Source organism: Triticum dicoccoides, chromosome 7A (assembly GCF_002162155.2).
Source record: "Triticum dicoccoides isolate Atlit2015 ecotype Zavitan chromosome 7A, WEW_v2.0, whole genome shotgun sequence".
In the NCBI taxonomy this organism is placed as follows: Eukaryota; Viridiplantae; Streptophyta; class Magnoliopsida; order Poales; family Poaceae; genus Triticum; species Triticum dicoccoides.
In genome coordinates this window covers 714,283,580-714,293,346 of record NC_041392.1, presented here as the reverse complement: position 1 = coordinate 714,293,346, position 9,767 = coordinate 714,283,580, and the positions used below count along the sequence as shown (strand labels likewise).

The 9,767-nt window shown below is 47.7% G+C and overlaps 1 pseudogene; it reads left to right on the top strand.

Annotated features, from left to right (window-relative positions):
* The first annotated feature begins 1,143 nt into the window (after positions 1-1,143).
* LOC119332670 lies at positions 1,144-3,531 on the top strand (annotated as a pseudogene).
* The last annotated feature ends 6,236 nt before the right edge of the window (positions 3,532-9,767 follow it).

The window sequence follows — 9,767 nt, the reverse complement described above, 5'->3', positions numbered from 1 at the left end:
ACCGACACTAAAGCATAGCCGTTCGAACCGGCATTAATGGTACCATTAGTACCGGATCAAAATCAAACCGGAACTAATGTGTCTCACATTAGGTCCTTTTTTCACTAGTGTGAATGATACTATTATAAGTTACTCCCCACTATGACCAGCCTAACCATCCCTCTCTTCTTTAATTGACTGCCATATAAGCATATGTGTGAGTCCCAAGTGCATGATATTACTTATGTTACCACTATGGGCAGCCTTAATCATGTAGCGCATTAGTGTGATATGGAGGCTGATCCTGGAGGAATGTGCTCAAGCAAGCCTAGTCTACCTACTTTGAAGTGGTCTCCACCACCACTTGGCCGAGTTAAACTAAATGTTGCAGGCACGCTCGGTGATGGCGGGGAAGCAGGAGCAGGAATGATTCTCAGGAGCGCCGAGGGGAATATCACTTTTTTCCTCCTGCAGAAAACTATACTCATGTCGCGAGATACTAGAAGCTGTCCTGTATGCCTGCAAAGAGGGGCTGGAGATTGCTATACAAAAAAGTACGTTGCCCATTCAAGTTGAGGTGAATTCTGCCACTGCCGCAATGTTGTTAAAAAGTGAAGTGGATGATAGATCAAGGTTCGCGTTCCTCGTGCGCGATGTTTACTTAGAAGCAATAATTCTTGTATTACTCATGTATTTAATACTTAGAATTTAGCTAGTACCTCTTTGGCAATTTTTGTTAGAGACGGCACTAGAACAATGACCTGGGTTGGGTCTGGACCACCGGAGATCCTTCAGGCTGTTGCAATTGATTTTAAGGATACTACTATTGAGCCATGTTCAAGAATTCATTCGATTAACCAGTTAACTTGTCGATTAATCCCTATTCATGGGGTCCCCGAGTAGCCGATAACTCGATAAATCATTCGATTAATTGATTAAATGGCCGATTAACTTGCCGATTCTCCTACTCACCACCTGAGCGAGCAGCTACCAGTTAACGATTTTCTCAACAATGCTATTGAGTAATACAAGTTCTTTCCCGCAAAAAAAAGGTGTGATATGGAGGCTATAGAGCGTTAAATGAATAAAATCCGGTGAGCGCAGCTTAAAAAAGAAAAAAAATAAAAAAAGAAAAGAGTTATACAGTAATAAAGTCGCAAAAAAAAAGAGTAAGAGAGCGAGGAGAGTAGGTGGTCGCCCCGCCTATCCCCTGAGATCTGGCCGTCAATGGAGTTTCGCCGGCGTTCCGCCCGGCTGCGCGCCGGAGCGGGCCGCATCAGCGCCCTCCCCGACGACCTGCTCCTCCTCCTCCTCGCCCGCCTCCGCTGCGCCCGCGCCGCCGCGCGCACGGGGCTCATCTCGCGCCGGTGGCGCGGCCTCGCGGCCCGCCTCCGTGAGACCGTCTTCCGCTGCGTCGCCCTCCACAGGCTCGAAGCCGCGCTCGGCCGCCTCTCCCCCGCGGTCTCGCTCCTCGAGATCCGCGTCCCCAAGGAGCGCCGCGCCGACACCGCCCGCGGCAACTCGCTGCTCCGCGTCGGCACCGCCCGCGCCAACTCGCTGCTCCGCGCCGCCGCGCGGCTCGAGCCGGAGGAGCTCGTCTTCGACCTCCCCTCCGATCTGGTCACCGGCTCCCTCGTCGTCGACCTGCCTTGCTTGCCCCGCGCCACCTCCTTCGTGCTGCGAATCTTCCTCTCATCCTCCGCGTGCCCGACGGCGCCGAGTTCCCGGCGCTGGAGGCGCTGTCCCTGTCCTGCGGCATCGCGCACGCCCACCTCGACGCCCTGCTCCGCCACTGCCCGCGCCTGCGCACGCTCCGGCTCGGCGGCTTCTTGTTTGACCAAGGCGACCTGAGGGTCAACTCGGCGTCGCTGCAGGAGCTGGCCGTGGACCGCGAGAGCGGGCTGACACACCGCGTCGACATCGTCGCCCCCGCGCTCAAGCAATTGTCCGTGTCCTTGATAGCCACAGAGGTCAGCATCTCCGTCTTGGCTCCAATGGTGGAGAAGGTCTCGTGGCACTGCTGCTACAGGGCGGGGTCTGTTACCTTTGGTCTTTGGGAGCTTGAGCAGGTCTCTCTAGAGACCTCAGAGAGCCAAGGACAGCTCCCTTCGCTGCAGATTCATGCCTCCATAGTATGTCTCCTCTCCTGCTCTCAATTTACTGCGATGGAGTAACCAAAAATTATTATCTGTATAAGTATCCTTCAATTACTTTTCAGTTCCGGTCAAATTTCCCCGGCGAGGCGATCAGCTTCACGCAAGAGATAGTGAAGCATATGGTTGTTGCCTTCTCCGCTCTGGAGCTTCATCTCGAAACAATCGGGCATGTTTTTGGAGCAATTGTGTTTCTTCTCCTTGGAATGAATCGGATTCGTCCAGCTGTGCGGAGGCTTAAGCTCGTCCTATGGAGAACACCGGTAATTCTGAGCTCTGATTACGTATCTCAGTAATGTACATTGTGTAGTAGTAATTCACATTTTTTTTTGGTTTTAGGTGAGAGAGAGATGCCTACCGAATTGTCCATGTCAGCCCATGGACTGGAGATCCCAAACTGTCTCCTTTACTCATCTCCAAGAAGTGGAGATCACTGGCTTTGAAGGGGCGGGTCATGAGTTTGATTTCTTAAAATTGATGCTCGGATGTTCTCCGGCACTTAAAAAAATGACTTTGAAGCTGTCACGTGATGTGTGGTCAAGGGAACATAGACGCACAATAATAAACGACATCTTCAAGGCGTATCCTTCCGTGCAATGCTATGTTTATCTTTGCTCTGGTAAGTGTATGTTCTGCGTGCTCTGTTAATCCTTTTAGGTTTTGTTGAAGCCTAATGCCAACTTAAGTTAGTGCTTATGCTTTTCAAGTTCTGAACATAGACATGCCAATTACAAAGTCTGGCTGCACATGTGTATCCCTGTAATTAGCTCAATATGATATCTTACTGCTTAACCTATGCGCACACATCCTCACATCTATATTACTACGGAATTGGCAGTAATTAGTTTGATCTCCTTAGCACAGGCTCCCTTACCATGGTTGCTCCTTTTGTTTTATGCAATCCTCTGTTACTCACGGCCTTCTGTTCTGCTTTGGATATGCATTCAGTAGCCAAAATGGGTTTCTAAATTAGCTGAAGCGAACTAGTTGTCTCATCTGAATTTTACGGGCATTCGGGTTTGGTATAAACTATAATTTCCTGTTAAATTCTGTTTTAAGAATTAATTTGCTAATTTCCCTTTGCCAGTTGCCAACAATCTTTGCTGACCTAACCACTATACACTATACTGAATTATTGACCAGAGCTTGTTTCAATTTGCCTCTTCCTCAGGGTTCATGCATGGCTACCAAAATTATGACTGATGATCCTCATCCATACCTCTGCAAATTCTTTGGTTCACATCTGGAGTACTTTTGCTTGGTTGCTTTAACCGATTAACTTAAGTGAATTGTGTAGTGCTTGCCATGCCAATCAATCATGGATGTGATATATTATATTTGGCCAACCTTTCTCAATACTCATGTGCTCCTACTGATTCTGCTAAGCAGCGGTTCTAAATGTCGACACCATGTGTTTCTTCAACAAAACTAGATAAATCTGCAGAGGATGTTCAGTTTACTTCCATCACTTCGACAGTTGAATATAACTAAGAGTGCGTGCTGCTCAGCTTACTGGTGCAGCAAACCAGGCAAATTACTGGAACCAAATGGTGTTATAAGGAGTTGGCCATCGTCGGAAATGATGATCTTGTCAATGTACAACATGAATCCACTATCTGGAGGATGAAAATCTTGTCCACAAACAATTTTGATTGGCATGCTTGGTACGGTACATGCATGCTAGTGCAGGGGCATTATATGAGCAAAGATTGTTGCTGCTGGCAAATATAATGCAACACATACCAAGAGACAAAAATCAGCATCAACAATAATTCGCTTCTCAGTAAGGACCAAAATTTTAAATAGCTAGCATAGCGGCAGCCATAGAATGTGCTAAATTGTACATGGTGTTGTTTAGCATGATGCCCCTCAAAACGCTATAGCGAGGTCGCTATTTCAAACTTTAGTGATGATCGAGTAAAAAATAATGTCATTCAATTAGTTTGACTGAATTTGAGAAGATGCTAGATATAATTATTCCAAAGAATATACTCCCTCTATCACAGTTTAAAGGGCATATCTTCAAAACCAGAATTTTTCACAATTAGAGGGAAATAGGGCGCATGTCATTAATTAGCCTATTAACTGCATCGTTTTGGGAGGAATTAGCTCCTTCCGTTTACCTTCCTGGTGCGCATGCATGGTGTGAACTGAAATTACTCCACCAATGCATGCGATGGTTTCCTTCTTTTACTGGACGGGGAGGTTACTATGTGTTTGTTTGGCGATTAATTAGGCGCATATCCTTAACTACTGCAGCTCCAACGCATCGGTTATTCCTACCAATCGCTAGCAACCTTGGGCCCAAAAAGATGTGAGGTACGCCTTTTAAACTGTGATGGGGGGAGTAAACCAAGTTATAGTCAAACAATTGTGTGATACCGAGGCGGTGGACGGAGGCGCGGTGCTGTGCTGCATAGCGGAGGCAGGCCCAAGAGGAGCAGCGGGTCGTCCGAGAGGGCACTGAGTTGATGCGGTTCTTCCTCCCTCTGCTGCTGGGAGAAAGGCAAGCAGAGAAGTCATCAATTCAGCCAAATGCTTTTTCATACACATGCATTGCATACCTTCAGATGGGGAGACCAACAATAGTCGCAGCAAGGCACGAACAAGTGGCAGTGAATCGCGGGGCAAATCTCCTTTGGCAGACAGATAAAACATCAACGTAGGAGGGGTAATCCACATCCATCCCTCTGCCAATGGAGCAGTTGCCCTGCAATGCACCTTCACACTCACACACATACATCATACATCTATCTCCCTTGGTAATCACCGCCACCGACATGGGTTCCTTCCTGTTCTAGCAGCTATTGTTGTTGCTGTTGTCGGTGTTGGCTGGTTAGAGGAGGAGAACCGATGGCGCGACATGTATTTATGCGCTACCGAGAACGGCATATCCATGGAGCACATGCTCCTTTCATCGCGTTTGCAACCGATGCCGTGGAAAAAGGTTCGCTGAAAGGAAATGCCAAAGAAAAAGAGAAGAATATTACTGTTTTATTCCAATATCAGATTAGATCGGATGCCCTTTCTGTTTGCGACTTGGATTTTGCGATTCCTTCTCCTTGAGAAAGCTCTCACGCAGCAAGAGAGAAAGCTTGCAGAGGGGAATCAACCAAGGAGATCAGGAGGAGAATGTGCTGCCGCCACAGGCTAGGCCTTTCTCTCGCTCCACTAGCAAGACGCCATGTGCCATGGTCCACGAAATGTGATGTGATTGTGAGTTCACGACCATTTCCATCTTTTTGTACGTACATTGTTTAGCGCTCTGCTCACTAGGACGAATAGCAAGAAGAAGCATCATCAATGTTTCCTTTCTTGAGGAGATCGAGGGTCCAGCGGCTCAAACCTTAACTTGCCACTGCGTGGTTGTATCGCCTAGAAGCGATGTTCAAGTCAATAAAATCCTCTTATTGAGAAAACAGATTGACTTCAATTCAGTCAAAGGATTGAGTTTGTATTTCCTACACTCTCTTGTTTACTGCAAGTCTGGCAAAATCAAAACTATGCCGTGTATTTTCCAGTGTATTGTAAATGCCATCCAAACCTTGCGAGATTTTATGAACACATTTTGGCCTAAATTGAGAATAACAGACAAAGAATACTGGAAAGTGATTTGGCTTTTACACGACACAACCTGGTGAATGCAACACATGCACTTCCATATCCAAGCTAGAATCAAAGGCACGTGTACATGCAGCGCGGCACAGCACCGTTAGCTAAAAGAGAAGCTTCCCAAGAATATATCGTTCCCGCTCGGTAGAACATGCCAGGCATATCCAGATTTCGTCTCCCAAGTAGGATAGACTGCTAGCTGCCATCAAAGAAATATATAGTGTGCCGTGCACACATGACACAATTAGCTGTATCAGGTAGAGGGTGAAAATCACAGTGCGGTTCTCCTCTGGCATGTAGGCTGACAGTCAGCGGGTCGGCGAGACTGCTGGTCCGTCCCTGCCAAACGATGATTTGCCCTGCCATTCATAATCCACCCTACTTTGTAATTTGTAGGCATTATGTGATTACTGTCAGGGGCGGAGCCAGGATTTGGGTATAGGGGGGGCCGAGCCAAGTTTAAAAAAAGTGCAACGCAAAAAATAAGTACCATAATAATGTGTCGTCTCAATGCAATTAAAACACAAATATATTTGTACTGTTACTAGTTTAATTTTTTTCCCCTACAATTGCCACTAAGATAAAAAATATTAATAATTTCATTCGAAGATAACCTAATTTCTACAGTAATTTCCTATGAATGTATATCATCATGCAATTTCGAAGCAAGTCATATTCCATTGGACTAGGATTGGTAACTCGTGCATTAACCTCATGTTTAAAAATCAAATCAAATTAATCTTTATGAAGTTTGTCTGCACTTTGCTCTTCATGATCACCTCGGAAATCAAGCAATCAAATGAAATTAAAAAATGAATTAGAATCATTGACCTCACCATCAAAATAACTAAAATTCGATGTATAATTTCAACACGTACAAGATGAGAGTTGTGAGGGGTAGTACTCCATAGTGCAAACCATGGCGCTGGACCTCTAGAATACTGGAAGAGTGTGCTCCAGGATTTCCCAATCACGGTGCTGGTGTTGCCTGATTAGGCCGCGGCTGCCGCCAGCTCTAATCGCCTCAAGCTTTTTTACGGGATCTAATCGCCTCAAGTCATGCCTTAGTCACGCCGTGGTTGACCTTTTTTAGCGTAAAATAAAGCTGGAAGCGTACTAGGAACGGAGGAGGCCATGAATGGGCTTTCTGATGGGCCTTTTTTCAGATTTTATTCTCAGTTTTCACCATCATTTGAGTTAAGGGGGCCAACTTCGTGTATTCCCTTGATCCAGCGCTAATTACTCGTAGCTGCTGAAGGAATTGTCGATCGATAGGGGGGGCCAGGCCCCTGCTCGTCCCCCCTGTCTCCGCCATTGATTACTGTGCTATAAATTAAGCTTTTCTTTTCCTACCTGAAAAGGAATTCCAATTTAGAAATGGTAAGTCCGAGGAACTCAGTCCAGATTTTTAATGTTTTTTTTTTCATTTTTGCGCCTTTGAAAATAAATTGCAGGAAATTTCTGAAGCCTTCTTATACTGTTTTTAAGTAGAGCGCGGGCATATGTTCCATTTAAATTTGATATTATCATTTTAGAAAACTAGCACGGTGGTGCCCCAGGATGACACAACGCTGTTTGTGAGATGACAGTAAAACAAGGGAAATGTTGGAGGCGAGTATAAACCAAATATTAAGTGAATAGAACAAGATCAGGAAATATGATAGTACTATAGAATCCAATGAAAACTGGTGCTGATAGCAAACCATGAGCATAATTTGGACGACCCGACAGCTAGGGTAGGCAAGATAGCAATTCAGGATACTAAACTATGTGGAAGATGGGAAGAACTTCAGTGTAATATGCTCAACCAGGCTATATAATCGACGGCACGACTTTAGGTTTCAAAAAACTTACAGGGACTAACGATTACATCTTCTTTTCAACTAGAAGCATACTAACCATACATGCAGAACATGTACTCACCAGCGCTAAGGCAAAACACAGAATTCCACGGTAGAGTAGACCTTGGAGATGTTGTGTTTTTGTGTGCACCCAGCATTACCTGCAGATGCCTCATGTCACAGATTCACGGTCATTCTTTTAAGCACTGGCGCACATTCGAATATCAATTTCAAGAAATCCATCTCATGTTCGCCTCCTTCAAATCCGTTGATCTCCACTTCTTCAAGAGCAGTCAAGGAGATAGCTTGGGATTGCCAGTTTGTGGGTTTACATCGACAACGTGTTGGGCATGTTTCTTTCACCTAAAATCACAAATTATATGTGAATTGCTGGCTAAAATGTATTATTGAGATATATATATTCAGGGCGGAAAATTACCGTTGATTTCTGTAAGATGATCTTAAGTCTCTGCATAGCTCGACAAATTCGATTCGTCCCTAGGAGATGAACCATGAGTGCTTCAAAAGAATGTCCTTTTGTTATGAGATGTAGCTCTAAACTAGAAAAGTCAGCAATCATATACTTCTCTATGTCCCGCGTAAATCCGTCCTCTTCACCGTAAAAGTAATCCGAGCTCTACAAAAGCAAAATTGGCAGGATATATATCATTCACAAAACATCAAAACCTTTGATAAGTCAGAGCGTGCAACAAATTGACCAGGAGAGGGTACACACCGCGCATGCATGAATATGCAGTGAAGGGAGTTGTCCTTGTCTCTCCGCCCCCAGAAGCCGCATCTCCTTGAGTCGCCAAAGACCATAGGCAGGAGACCCCTGGGTATAGGACCACGAGACCTTCTCCACCATTGGTGCCAAGACAGCGATGATTGCCTTCTTCCAGGGGATTAGGCACATAGTCAATTGGTTGAGCGACGGGGTAACGATGTCTAAATGTTGTATCCGTGATTCCTTGGTGTCCACAACAAGCTCCTGCAGCGACGCCGAGTGGACCGTCAGGTGTTAGCCGTCGGAGTAAAAACGCGACATCTTGAGCCGGAACACGCGCAGGCGGGGGCAGCGGGAGAGCAAAGCGTCAAGGTCGACGACAATGCAGCCCGTGAGGGACAGCGTCTCGAGCACGGGGAACTCTACTCCGTCCGGCACGCGGAGGAGGAAGAGCGAGTCCAGAACGATGGAGGTGGCACGGTGAAAGCACGGTAGGTCGGCGTCGATTGCACACTGTATCGAGCGCCGCGGCACGACAAGGACAAACTCCTCAGGCGCGGTTCGCGCGGCGGCGCGCAGCAGCGAACGGATCCCCGCCGGTTCGAGCCAGGCAAGGCGACCAGCCAGGACCGGGACCGGGACCGGCACGTGGATTTCGAGAAGGGAAACCGCCGGAGACACGCGGCTGGCCGCTGCTTCAAGAAATGGGAGCGCGACGCCGCGGAAGACGATCTGGCGGAGGTGGGTCCAGAGGCCACGCCACCGGCGGGAGAGGACGCTGGTGCGAGCCGCTGCGGCGGCGCAGCGGAGGCGCGCGAGGAGGAGGACCAGCAGGTCGTCGGAGAGGGCGCTGATGCGGTCCACTCGGCCGCGGTGGCTACCTAGGCCTGGCCTCTCGATGCAGTCCATCGGACCTTGCGAAAGCATACCAAAATCGGCCGCTCCAGATCTCTAGGCGTAGGGTTTCCCTCAAAAAGATGCGCTAGGGTTGCTAAACGTCATGAGTCGCGGGATTATTTCGTTATTAATCAGTTTTACGTGAGCCCGTCAAAAGAAAATTCAGTTCTACGTGAGACGTCGATCATGCAGCAATTTTTCATCAAGAAAGCAGAAAAGTACATATTCTGGTCGAAAGGTGCGCACCCGGTAGTGTTTCAGTCTTTCGTGTGGTTGCAAAGTTTAGTGGACACAGATCGAGTTTTACATCCTTGGGCCTCGTCCGGCGAGTCACCAGGCCCTTTTCGCCGCGCAGAACGCCACCCCCTACAGCGGCGGCGTCGCGCCCCGCCCACGCCCGCCTATGGGGCCACGCCGGCCTACGGAGGGTTTTAGGTGCCGCCACCGTGGGACCCGGCCCTTCTCGCTGCTCTGCACTCCACCTCATCACCGAGTTCCTACGGTGGCGGCGGTGACTGGTACATGGACTCGGGCGCCACCGCTCACATTAGTGGCGGA